Genomic DNA, 14387 nt, shown 5'->3' with positions numbered 1-14387 from the left:
CCAGAGTCTCGTAACATAATGCCTAAAATGTCCAGGTTTCAATCAAAATTCACTGGCCATACTAAGAACCAGGAAAATCTCAGCTTGACTAAGAAGAGACCATCAACTGATGCTAAGACCAAGATGATAGACTTTAAAGTAACTATCATAAAAATGCTTCAATGAGCAATTATAAACACACCTGAAACAAATGAAAAAAGTCGCAGCGAAGAAATAGAAGATATAAAGAACCAAATGGAAATTTTAGAATTTAAAAAATACAATAACTGAAGTAAAAAATTCAACAGATGAGCTCAACAGCAAAAGGGAGGGGACAGAAGAATGATTCAAATCAGTAAACATGAAGACAGAACATAAAAATTACTTAATTTGAACAATCTGAGAGAAATTAGATTGAAAAATATTATACAGAGCCTCAGGGACTGTGGGACTATAACAAATTATCTAACACACATGTGTCTGGAGCAGAGGAGAAAGAGGGCAGGACTGAAAAAGTATTTGAAGAAATGTCTGCAAACTTCCCAAATTTGACAGAAGACATAAGCCAACAGATTCAAAAAGCAGAATAAACCCCAGAAAGGATAAACCCAAAGAAATCCATGCCAACAAATATAACACTCAAATTTAATAAAACTAAGGACAGAAAAAATCTTGAAAGCAGCAAGAAATAACACAGAGTGGGGAAAAGCAATTCAAATGACAGCAAATTTCTCATAGAAACCATGGAGGCCCAAAGAAAACATATTTCTCAAGTGCTAAAAGAACTGCCAAGCCAGAATTCTGTATTTTCAGCAAAAATATCCTTCAAGAATGAAAGGAAAATTAAAACATATTTAGATGAGGAACACTAAAAGAATTTGTTGCCAGCACACCTGCTCTAAGAAAATGGCTAAAGGAAGTTCTCCAAACAGAAAGGAAATAGTAGAAGAAGGAATCTTGGGAAAAAAGAAAACACCACAGAAAGAATAAAAACATGGGAAAATACAAGAGACTATCCTCATACATTTTGTATATTATGTTTGATGACTGAAGCAATAACTATAACATTTCTGATGCTATCAATGTATTTAGAGGAAATATTTAAGACAATTATAAATGGGGAGGGCACAGAGATACAAAGGGAGGTAAAGTTTCTATGCTTCATTTGAAATGGTAAAATGCTGACTCCAGGAGACTATGATAAGTCATAAATATGCACAAACGTAGATGTACATACATGCATATATAAGTATGCATATGTACACAGCTGTATACTAGAGCAACCACTGAAAAAGCTATACAAAGAGATACACTCAAAAACACTATACATAAATAAAAATGGAATTCTAAAAGAAATTTGAATTATTCACAGGGATGAAGGAAAAAAGAACACAGAATCAAAAAATAATAAACAGAAAACAAAAAATAAAAGAGCATACTTAAGTTCTAATATAGCAATAATTACATCAAAGGTAAATGGTCTAAATATACAATTAAAGACAGAAATGGACAGAGTGGATAAAAGACATGACCCAATTACTTACTTTCTGTAAGAAATTCACTCCAAATATAAAAATATAGGTAGACTGAAAGTAAATGAATAGAAAAAAATATACCATGCAAACATTAATCAAAAGAAAGAGTGGGGCACCTGGGTGGCTCAGTTCAGTTAAGTGTCTGACACTTGATTTCAGCTCAGGCCATGATCTCAGGGTTTTGGGATCGAGGCCTGCATTGGGCTCTGTGCTCAGCAGGGAGTCTGCTTGAGGATTCTCTCCCTCTCCCTCTGCCCGTGCCCCTGCCCATGTTCTCTGTCTCTCTCTCAAATAATAAAAAAAGAATGAGTTATATTAATATCAGATAAAGCAGACTTCAAAGCAAAGAAAGTTCCAAAGATGGAGGACATTACATAACGATAAAAGAATAAATCTACCAAGAAGACAAAACTAAACGTATATGCATTAAACAGAGATGTAAAATAGGTGAAGCAAAACTGATAAAGTGAAAGGAGAAATAGACAAATCCACAATTACAGTTGAAAACTTCAACATTACTCTATCAAAAATCTATAGAAAACCAGCAAAGATACAGAAGATCTCAACAACACTATCAACCAAAGTATGTAATCAACACTTACAGAACGCACCATCCAACAATAGAGTTCCCTTCAAGGACCCACAGAACATACAGCAAGATAGATGTGGGCCATAAAACAAACCTCAATAAATTTTTATTTTTTTAATTTTTTAATATATTTTTTATTATGTTATGTTAGTCACCATACAGTACATCATTAGTTTTTGATGTAGTGTTCCATGATTCATTGTTTGCGTATAACACCCAGTGCTCCATGCAATACGTGCCCTCCTTAATACCCATCAAAATGCATACAGAGTGTGATCTGGGACCACAATGTAATCAGTCTAAAAAGTAATAATAGAGAGGTATTAAAAACCTCCAAACACTTAAAAATTAAACAACACGTTTTTAAATAACCCATGAGTCCAGGGCGCCTGGGTGGCTCAGTTGGTTAAGTGACTGCCTTCGGCTCAGGTCATGATCCTGGAGTCCCTGGATCGAGTCCCGCATCGGGCTCCCTGCTCGGCAGGGAGCCTGCTTCTCCCTCTGACCCTCCCCCCTCTCATGTGCTCTCTCTCTCTCTCTCATTCTGTCTCAAATAAATAAATAAAATCTTTAAAAAAAAAAAAAAATAAATAAATAACCCATGAGTCCAAAAGGAAATCTCAAAGGAAATTTAAAAATACACTGAAATAAAAAGGAAAACATATCAAAATTTGTGGGACACAGCTAAAGTAGTGCTAAGAGGGAAATTTATAGCACCAAATGCTAATATTAGAAAAAATAATAAGGGAATACTATAAACAACTCTACATCCATAAATCTGACAATGTAGATGAGATAGTCAATTCCTCAAAAAGCACTAACTACCATAATTCACCCAATATGAAATAGATAATTTAAACAATCTTATAACCAAATTTCGTATTAAGAAATTTTCATTTGTAATTTTAAAACTCCTGAAATCTCCAAGCCCAGATGATTTCACTGGAGGATTCTACTGAACATGCAAAAAATTAAAAAAGAATTAACACTGGGCACCTGGGTGGCTCAGTTGGTTAGGCGACTGCCTTCGGCTCAGGTCATGATCCTGGAGTCCCTGGATTGAGTCCCGCATCGGGCTCCCTGCTCAGCAGGGAGTCTGCTTCTCCCTCTGACCCTCCCGACCCTCCCGACCCTCCCCCCATCTCATGTGCTTTCTCTCAGTCTCTCTCTCTCAAATAAATAAAATCTTTAAAAAAAAAAAAAAGAATTAACACCAATTCTGCACAATCTCTTCCAAAAAATAAAAGAAGAGGAAGCAATTCCAAATCCTTTTTATGAAGCTAATATTACCCTGATGTTAAACCCAGAAAACTATAGACCAATAATCCTCATGAACTTGTATGTGAAAATCCTTAACAAAATATTAGCAACCAGAATTCAGCAATATAATAAAGAGAATTAGACACCATAACCAAGTGAGATTTATTCCAAGGATGCAAAGCTGGCTTAATATAGTAAAAGCAATCACTATAATCCATTATATTAACAGGCTAAAAAGAAATCACACAATGATATCAACTAATACAGAAAGAGCATCTGACAAGATTCAACACCCCTTCATGATAAAACCTTCAGCAAAATAGGAATAGAGGTGAACTTCCTCAACTAGGTGAAGAACATCTACAAAAAGCCTACAGCTAACATCATACTTAATAAAGACTGAACGCTTTCCCTCTAAATCAGGAATGATGATGTCCGTGCTCACAGCTACTATTAAACACATTACTGGAAATTCTACCCAGTGCAATAAGGCAAGAAACAGAAATAAACGGCACACAGATACAAAAGGAAGAAACAAAACTACTCCTATTTGCAGATGACATAACAATCTACATGAAAAATCCTGAGGAGCCTACCAAAACACCTCCTAGAACTAATGAGTTCAAAAAAGTTGCAAGACATAAAATCAACAACAAAAATCAACTGTATTTCTATAAACTAGCAAGAACACATAGAAACCAAAATTAAAAATAAAATACGATTTACAATCACACCAAAAAAAAATCTCAATGAAGCTATAATTTTTAAAATAAAATACTTAGGTACCAATCTACAGGACTTCTATGCTGAAAACTACAAAACACTGCTGAAAGAAATCAAAGAAGTCTTAAATAAATGAGGAAATATACCATGATCATGGAATGGATGACTCAACATAATAAAGATGTTAATTCTGCCCCAAATTGATACACAGGTTTAATGCACTTCCTATAAAAATATCAGAATGACAGTTTGTAGAGATAGATAAAACTATTCTAAAATTCATGTGGGAAGGGGCGCCTGGGTGGCTCAGTCATTGAGCGTCTGCCTTCGGCTCAAGTCATGATCCCAGGGTCCTGGGATCGAGCCCTACATCAGGCTCCCCGCTCGGTGGGGAGCCTGCTTCTCCCTCTCCCTCTGCCTCTCCCCCTGCTCATGCTCTCTCTCTCTTTCTGTATCTGTGTCTCAAATGAATAAAATCTTAAAAAAAAAAAATTTGTGTGGGAAGGCAAAGAAACTTAAATAGCTAAAACAACTTTGAAAAAGAATAAAGTGGAAGGAACCATGCTACCCTATTTCAACTTATTCTATAGCTACACTAGTCAAGATTGTGTGCTATTGGCAGAGGAATAGACACAAAGATCAAGAGAACAGAACAGAGAACATAGAAATAGACCTACAGAAGTACAGCCAAATGATTTTTGACAATGGTGCAAAAGCAATTCAATGGGGGGAGGATAGTTTTTTCAATAGTTGGTGCTGAAGCAATGGATATCTACAGGGGAAAAAAAATTCCTGACCTAAACCTCACGCCTTACATAAAAATCAACTCAAAATGTGTCATAAATGTAAATCTAAAAAGTAAGACTATAAAAATGGAAGAAAATATAAGAGGAAATCTTCAGGACTTGACGAAGAGTTCTTAGACATGATACCAAAAGCATAATCCACAAAAGAAAAATCAGTAAATTGGAGTTCGTCAAAATTAAAAATATTCAATCTGCAAAACCTCATGTGAAAAGGATGAAAGGACAATTCAGAGACTGGGAGAAAATATTTTATAAACCACATATCTGATATATAGATATCTACATAACTGGAATTTATAAAGAACTCTCAAAACTCAACAGTAAAAAAACAATCCAATTAGAAAATGGGCAAAGTACATGAACAGACATTTCACCAAAAAGAATACATGGATGGCAAATAAGCACATGAAAAGATGTTCAGCATCACTAGCAATTAAGGGAAAAGTAACTTAAGATCACAATGAGACAATACTACATACCTATGAGAACAGCTAAAATTTTTTAAAGTGAAAATATCAAATGCTGGAAAGGTGTGCATAGGAACCGGCTCTCTCATACTTTACTGGTAAGACTATAAAATGGTAGAGTCACTCGGGAAAGTAGTTTGGCAGTGTCTTTATAAAACTAAACATGCAATTAACGTATGATCTATCAATCACACTCTTGGGCATTTATCTCAGAAATGAAAATTTATGTCCACACAAAAACTCTGTACAATTGTTCTTAACAGCTTTATTTATAACAGCCAAGAACTGGAAACAACCAAATATCCTACAAATAGTGAATGGTTAAAAAAAAATAACAGTACATTCATATCATGGAATACTACTCAGTAGTAAAAAGAAAGGAACTATTGAAACTCAAAACAACTGGGATGGATCTCAAAAGCACTGTGTTGAAGGAAAAAAACCCAATCTCAAAAGGTCACGTACCATAGGAATCCTTTTATGTAACATTCTCAAAATGACAAAATTAGAGATGGAGAAATGATTAGTAGTTGCCAAGAGTTAGGGATGGTGGGAAGGAGGGGAATGGGTGCGACTAGAAAGGAGAACAAGAGGAAGATCTTTGTGGTGATGCAACAATTTTGTATCTTGACTGTGATGGTGGTTATAGGAACCTACACTGTGGTAAAATGGAATGGAACTATATACACTTTGTATCGATGTTAATTTCCTAGATTTGACATTGTACTATACTTATTATGTAAGATGTAACCAATGGGGGAAACTAGGTAAAGGGTATATGGGACCTCTCTATACTATCTTGGCAACTTCTTATAATTACTTTTAAATAAAATTTGAAAAAAAAGGATTAACTTAAGGTCTTTATACCACTTACTTAAATGATGCTCCTACCTGCTTTTTATGTTTGTGTCACTTTTAAATATCTCTATAAGTAGATCAATAATCTCTTCTGCTAATTAACTGTAGTTTCTTTTTTTTTTTTTTAAGATTTTATTCATTTATTTGACACAGAGAGACATAGTGAGAGAGGGAACACAAGCAGGGGGAGCGGGAGAGGGAGAAGCAGGCTTCCGGCCGAGCAGGGAGCCCGATGCGGGGCTTGATCCCAGGACCCTGGGATCATGACCTGAGCCGAAGGCAGACACCCAACGACTGAGCCACCCAGGCGCCCCTAATTAACTGTAGTTTCAATGATTTGTGCTTGAATGTTGAAAAACATGTTTTATAGTGAGCAGCTCCATAACTACATGACATTTCCAAACTGGAAGGTGCTCTAATCTCAGAACTAATTAAAATAAAAGCTGTTTGCAGATAATTAGTATTCAGTTTAAAAAACAAGAAGTAGTGGTATAAATCTGGAAAATCATGCCACAATTAGAGAAAAAAATATTATCAATTATACAAGGACAAAAGCACCCTCAGAGTACCCACACAGAGACCCTAGTCTGTCTTCCAGGTCTTCCCAGCTCCTTCTACAGGCCAGTAGGCCTCATAACCTGACACCATGCCTGGCACACATGAAGAAGGCCTCAGTAAAAACTGTTAAGCAAATGAATGAATGACCTAAGAGCTGCCTTATTTTTGCCCACTGAGACAAGAAATGCAGGTTTGCAGATCTTGCCATATTCTGATCTATATTTTGAGCACCGTTCCACAATACATTTCTACTTGGAGAGAAAAAAAATTTATAAAAATAGAATTTTTTTAAAGTAGAAACTGAATTAGTAATCAAATATATAGCACCCAAGTTACTATTAGGCTTTATAAAAATTATATCTTAATCTACCTCCCCCATTTCCTAAATCCTCTTCTCAGCATCTATTTATAAACTGCTCATGTCATAGATTATCCCTATTCTACCAGCAAAGACTTTGTGCCTACCTGGAGGCCACCCTTGTTCCCACTGGTTTTTTTCCTCCCCCCTTACACTTAGCCCTCTCCCAAATCCCTACCACATATACTCCTCCCCCTCCTCCCTCCAAAAGAGAGAGAGAGAAAGAAAACATGAGAGAAAAACAGCATTAAATGACCAGGCCATGACAAGGCCTTGCAAAAGAGTAACATAAACAAGCAAAACAAGTTTCATTTGGCACTCAAATATTCAAGAAGGTCTTCACCATAAGGCATATTATCCACTCCTCGAATATACAATACAGAAAACAATATTGAGTTATGTCACCCTTACTGAATTAATCTTCAGCCACAAGACTTGAGAACTGGTTACCCAATTTGTAGATCACTCAGGCTCCTTTGTTCCATGTTGGTTGGGGATAGTGTTTGTGTGTGTGGGGGGGGCGGGGTAAGAGGTCAACTCTTTGATAGGAGTTAAGAGGAGTACGGGACTGAACTTGATAGCAGCTAATATTACATGCGAGGCACTGTGATAGGAACTTTTAAACTGATAATGTTATTTAATGCTCATAACTATCTACAAGGTAGACATAATCTACACTGGACAGGTGGGAAAACTGTAGCTCCAAAGACATAAGTGATAGATCAGGATTCAAACCCAAACTTCCCTTACTCAAAATATTCAAAAGCCTATGTAACCTTTTCACTTTATTCTGCCTCTCTAAATCCAATCTTTGGGATTACAGCTATTCTCTTTCTCCTAGAGCATTACTACTCAACTAGTCAGAGACCTGCTAATAGAAGGAACAAAGGCCTAGGGTTACACTTGTTACAATTGCTCCTTACTCATTGTGTTACTTGGATTAAGTCAGTTTTCCTCTTGGACCATCAATCACCTTTTGGATGCAGCTGGTTTCTGAGGCTCCTTCTAAGAATAAAACTTTCTGACTCCAAGATGTCTTCTGTGTTGTAAACATTAACACGTAGAGCTATTAACAATCATTGTCTAAAATGTATTTTCAAGAGCAAACGCTATGATATCAATTTAATTATATTTACCAATATTAATACATTTCCAATTATTTACATTTTAATTTTACTAAAATTACCCTTATCAGGATGAACTCCTTTGTAAAATTTAATTAAGATTATCTTACCCATCAGTCTGAGCTTTTTGTTGTTGTTGTTCTGACCATGTAACAAATTTTACCGATTACTTTTCGCCACTGAGAATATTCTTTTGTGGCTCTGATTTCTAAAAACCTAATTTTCCCCGGAGTGCTTTTATCCTTCTGGCTCTGGAGGTCTAGATGTAAGCCTATCATGGACACAAATGTCCATCAGCTCCTACACCTGATGTTCGGAAAAGCTGGTCCAATGCACCCAGTATTGGGTAAACCAAGTCGTATAATCTCGGCATGCTAAGGAAAGTTTGCTACTAAAATTAAACAGTACTCTGACAGGGGCTTCGTGGATAATCAAGGAAACGATCGCCCCCTCTCTCATTTGGACACACCCCTTCTCCTCCCACTGGGAACAGCGCTCGACGCGCATCTGTCAGCTTAGGGTTCCTGCAGGCGCGCGCCTCGGCTATCCTCGAGTCTGGAGAGCAGCCGGGGGAAGAAAGGGGGACAGATGACTCCGGGAAGGCCCACGAAACCGGGTGGGGCTAAGCCGGGCCTGAGGGCGGGGCGGGCCCGGGGCCGCCTCCATCTCCTGGCCCGCCCTGCGCCACACCCGACCCCGCCTGCTTTCGGCTAACGGGCCGCGGCGCCCGCCTCCGCCCGCGAGCCCTCACCTCGCCCCGACGGCGGCCTCCGGGAGTCGGCACCCGCCCGTCGCGCCGCCTCGCCACCGTACCACCCGCCGCCTCCTCTGCAACCTCGGCCCACCGGGCGGACCCGGCCCAGGTCACTGGCGGCCCAGGCGCAGGTAGGCGATGGTACGCATGCGCAAGCGTTGAATCCCCATTCGCTGCTGCTAAGCGACACCCGCACCCGAACCGACCAATCCTGGAGCGCTTTTCCCGCCCGGTCCCGGAGGAGTCCTGAATGAGCGGGTTCTTAAAGCGCTGCGACCCAAATGCAAAGGGGGTGTGGCAGGGGCGCGCGCGCCTCCCAACTTTCTTCCCATCTCTTGGCTCTCACCCGCGTGGGTTTGATGTCCAAGCCTTTAATTCCCACGTCCGGAAGTGCCAGGAGACTTCTCGGTCTTAGCTCGATTCCTGCCGGGGTAGAGTACACAACTGACGTGCGGAGGCAGGGAGGTTCCGCGTAACTGCGCGACACGCCCCAGCTGTGGGTTCCGCTGTCTGCGCCGCTGGGCGGGAAGCTCGAGATAGGCAAACCAAAGAGCACAGCCTCCTGCCACCCTGGATGTGGTGCTAAAGTCCGACCCCGAAGGGACACACCCCAGTCTGGGGATGGAGGCACTCACAGTTATCACAGATGGATGGCCCAATGCAGGGAAGCAGAATTCGTCTATTTTTCGTCCAACAAATTGCGAGCACCTGCTGTGTGCCAGACACTATGCCAGGCACTGGGGACACAACGAGGAGCTCCTGACACTAAAAACTATGTTAAGAGAGGGCAGAGTGAGAGCACCCATCATCAAACAATTAAACAGTTACACATGTGTTCAAATACAAACTGAGATATGTGCTCTTCAGAGAGGAACAAGGTTTTTCAGAGAAGTTACAGGAGCTTATGGTCTGAACTTGGGAGTCCGAGGAGGCTTTCTTGAGAATGTGACACCAGCTGACTAGTAACTAACTAGGCAAAGGGGTAAAGAAGAGTGTTTCAAACAGAGGGTAGAGTATGTATAAAGAACAGGAAGGCAGTAGGTCTCCTTGGAGGGATGAAAAGAAACAGGGTAGTACATGAGAAGCTAGTGTTTAACAGGCACAGAATTTCAGTTGGGGAAGATGAGAAAGTTCTGAAAAATGAATGGTAGGGATGGCTGCACAACAATGTAAAATTTTAAATGTCGCAGAAGTGTACATTTAAAAATGGTTAAAATGGGAGCGCCTGGGTGGCTCAGTCAGTTAAGCATCTGCTTTCAGCTCAGGTCATGATCCCAGGGTCCTGGAAAGGATACCAGGGTCGGACTCCCGCCCAGTAGGGAGTCTGCTTCTCCCTCTTCCCCTCCCTTCCATTCGTGCTCTCCCTCACTCACTCTCTCTCAAATAAATAAAATCTTTAAAAAAATAAAAATAAAATATTTAATAAATAAATAAAATTAAAATGGTTAAAATGGTAAATGTTATGTTATATATATGTTACCACCAAAAAAAAAAAAAAAAAAGACATGAAAGAAAAAAACTCAAGAGTTTAGAGAGTAAGGAATAGGGTGAGAGCCACTGGAGAGAAGAGCTAAGACCTGTAGCTAAGACATGTAGGATCCTGTAGGCCACGGTAGAAAGTTTAGGACAGTGGCAAACTGATCAAACTTGCATTTTGTAAAATCACTTTGGCTGCTGTAGTTAAGATCAAAATGAAGAAGGCTCATGGAAGCTCTGACGGGACCAGCTGGGAAGCCAATGAGGCCATCTGGGCATAAGAGGATAATGCTAGAGCTTGGGCTTGGACTGGAGCCATGGTGAGGAGGAAGAGAACTGGGCAGTCTTCAGAGACTCACAGGAGCAAAATCAACAAGACTTGGTGATGATTTGGATGTGAAGGGGCGACAAAGGAGCTTCGAGTGTAATGCCACTCTTCAGCCTTGAATGAATGGGTAGCTAGTGGAGGGATTCATAGATATAGAGAACACTGGAAGAGGATGTGATTTTGGAAAGAAGAATGATCACTAGTTCCATCTTAGACAAACTGAATTAGAGGCACCTTTGAGATTTCTGGTTGGGATGTCAATGTAGGCAGTTGAATATATAATGTATACATGAATATACATTCCATGTACCGGTCTGGGCTGGACATAGACTTTTGAAAGTCATTACCACATGGGTGGAAATTGAAGCAAGCTTTACATAGCCAGAGAAAAATTGCAAAATGAAAACAGAAGAGACTTATGACAGAGTCCAAGATGACCTCCAGGGATCCCCGCCTCCTGGTATTCACACCCTTGTGTAGTCCCCTCCCACACTAAGTCAGGGTTGGCCTGTGTGATGAATGATCATGAAGCTAGGTCATAAAAGGCACAAAGGATAAAATCAATGGGATTTGATTGATAAAGGAGATTGAAACCCCTTCACTGTATGGGCCAGGAAAGAGGCTAGGATTCCCTTCTCAAAGTGCATTCACAAGTGAATGAAGACAGGTTCTTCTCACCACAAGTCATGAAAGCAAGGCTCTGGCTTGGATGGGGAAGGAAAAAATTGGCACCAGACCCACAAAAACCCAGAGCTTTTGAATGTGGAGCCTCAGGTTCTCAGAACCTGCAATGTGAGTGCTTTATAGTAGGGCTTGGTGCCTTCTGACTGGTGCAGCTAGAGTGGCTCAGGCACCACAGTGGATTGGGCTAGAGATGGTGAGCTGTGATGTCTGAAGTACTAGCCCTCCTCTCTAATCACTGGCCATTCTGACTCCAGAGGGTTTCTCTTTCAGGCTTCTTCATCCCTCTACTTCCAAGGTCACACCCTGGACTGCTGTATCACCGCAGAAGAGCTCCAAGTCCGAAGTTGTAAATGCAGACACCTGATCTCTGACTGCTCCTGGGCTGTTCTCAGAAGTCTGCCCATTGTTCTCTGGCCTGCAGAAACCTCCAGTCCACTTGGCCTTTTACTTTGTTCTATGTGTCACCTCTCTCCAATCTTTCTTTCCTTCCCCATCAGCTGAAAGTCCAAGGTCTATCACTTCCATCACCTTCTTCCCAATATGCTTACCTCCATTGTGTGGTTATTCTTCTGTCACACCTGCCTGGCAGCACTCCAACTCTGGGGAAAAAAAAAAAATCCAGTCTTCTGGCTTCTCTAAATCTGTTCCTGAGCTATAAGTCTTGCTGGAAAAAAATCTCAAAACCACACAGATCAGTGCTATGTATGTACATTGCCTGCCTCCACCAGGTCCTCAACACTGTCCAGCAGTCCTATGTTTGCCTCTCTCCAATTCTCCCTAACACCAACCTAAAAATCTCCCTCATGCTCCCCAGATCTTCCACTCTTCAACATCCCCCTCGCTCTCCCATGTGCCTCCTTCACTGAGGAAAGAGCAACCATTAAAGTGATAGCCTTCAGCTCCCACCAACTTCTGTCCCTCCAACTACCACCTTCATTCCCTTTCCCCGTTTACAGCCAAACTTCTTGGGGAAAGTGGCCTGCTGTAAAGGTTCTGTTTGCTTCACCTTTCCTATATTTCACTGTCCTTGGCAATTCTCACTGCTGCCTCGACACATCACTGAAATTTCCTTCATTAAGGACATCAAAGATCTATTCTCTACCTAGATTGACCTTTCAACAGCCTTTGTATCCGCTGTCCTATCTTGCTTTCTCTTATTTCTTATATGACTGCCCCCCTCTCCTGGATTTCCTCTTATATCTCTAGTCTCCCCACCCCCTGTTCTCCTTTGTACTTTCTTTTCCTTGGCCATGAGAGAAACCAACTCACTCTCCTTGGGCAGCCTTATCCACTGCGAGGTTCCAGTCAGTTTCCACAAGAGGTGCTTCTCAAAGCTTAGATTACCAACCCAGCCCTTGACCCTGAGTTCCAGACCCAAGTAGCCACAAACTTCAACATGTCCGTTTGACATCTCCTTGCATGCACATGTCCATGGCTGACTTTATCATTCTCACTTCCAGTCAGTTTCTCCTTCACTATTCCCTTTCTCCATAAATGGCATCACCAGTTGGCATCACCAGTCTCTCAGTTGCCTAAGCCAGGACACCAGAAGTCATCCCTAATTACTCCTCTCCCCCGCCGCCACCCATTAATTCACTAAGGCCCGCCAAGTCTATTCCTAATGTCTTTCAAATGCACAGATTTTTTTTTTCACTGCTCTCACCATTTCTGGCCAGCATACCTGCAGCAAGTAGCCCTCTCCATGTTTTTTCTTCTTCTTCTTCTTCTTGTCTGGCTGCCCTACCTTTCACCATACGATAGCCAGGAAAACTCTAAAATGCATCTCTGACTTCATTTCTCTTTTGCCTAAAACCATCTATGGCTCTGATTTTTCCTAGGGGAGAGTCCAGGCTCTGGATACCTGTCACCTGGGTAACTTCCTCTTCATACTGAAACATCTACTCTCCTGGAGGGTTTTCTCTGTATGCTGGACCAGGTTGGTCCACTGCACCTGCCTCAGCTTAACACCATCTCTGTTACTGTCGTTACCATTTGTCTAAACAACAATAGAGCTGCATAGGACAAAGCAAGGCCTGCACTCTGCTCCTGATAGTTCCTTCTCTGCCCACTCTGTTTTCTGCAGAACCTCTGGGGACTTTGCCTGGGGAGGGATCCCGGTGTGTGGTTAATAGTACAGGCTGGGAACCAGGAAGCCCTGAAGGTATGTTGCCCCACTTTTCTCACTGGGTTTATCCCTCTGTGAAATGGGATGAAAGCTGCCTCCTCTCAGGGTTGAATAAGGGGACTGTGGAGGAAGAGCCCAGCAAAAGCAGATGAGCCTGCTCAGGGAAATGAAGCTCTATGAGGCAGAATTGCCCCAGACCCCTTTTGAGTAAAGGCTTCCAAGATCTTCCTCCTAAATGATGCGGCTACTGCTCACTCTGTGTTGCAGGGAAAACCAGTCTTGTCCCCATGTCCACAGTGGATGGGCTGAACAAGAGAGAAGACAACCACTTCTGAGTTTCAGGGTTGCCAGCAGCATATGTGGTCCAGGTGGGTGGGCCCAGCTTCCTTCTTTTATCGTGCACCAAACCACCTCTGCAGTATGGTGCATGGGCAGTATGGGGTAGTAGTTAAGAACAAGGGTTCTAAAGCCATACTGCTGGGGCGCCTGGGTGGCTCAGTCGTTGAGCGTCTGCCTTCGGCTCAGGTCATGATCCCAGGGTCCTGGGATCGAGCCCCACATCGGGCTCCCTGCTCCGCGGGAAGCCTGCTTCTCCCTCTCCCACTCTCCCTGCTTGTGTTCCTGTTCTCGCTATCTGTCTGTTTGTCAAATAAATAAATAAAATCTAAAATAAAAAAATAAAGTCATACTGCCTGTGGACTGATACCCACTTTGCCCTTGGTAGCTGTGAGATCTTAGGCAGGTGACTTCACCTGTTTTCTCA

General features: G+C 41.5%; 1 protein-coding gene across 6 annotated transcripts in view; it reads right to left on the bottom strand.

The window, feature by feature from the left end:
* The window catches only part of SEC22C (SEC22 homolog C, vesicle trafficking protein), a 48374-nt gene that overhangs the window by 16945 nt on the left and 17042 nt on the right, over positions 1–14387 (bottom strand). For 3 of the 6 annotated variants that reach the window (XR_013448172.1, XM_036080279.2, XM_078073093.1), the window contains exon 1: positions 9009–9141. The exons of 1 other annotated variant lie outside the window; for it this stretch is intronic. The gene's annotated coding sequence lies outside the window, so the exon portion shown is untranslated. Of the gene's footprint in view, positions 1–8106; positions 8164–9008; positions 9142–9357; positions 9449–14387 lie in introns of those variants that run through there. 2 more of the 6 variants (XM_036080280.2, XM_036080283.2) reach the window with 2 other exon arrangements.

The sequence above is a fragment of the Halichoerus grypus genome, chromosome 1 (genome assembly GCF_964656455.1).
Source record: "Halichoerus grypus chromosome 1, mHalGry1.hap1.1, whole genome shotgun sequence".
Classification (NCBI taxonomy): domain Eukaryota; kingdom Metazoa; phylum Chordata; class Mammalia; order Carnivora; family Phocidae; genus Halichoerus; species Halichoerus grypus.
Note: the sequence above shows the minus strand (reverse complement) of the source record. Positions and strands in the feature narration are given on the sequence as shown.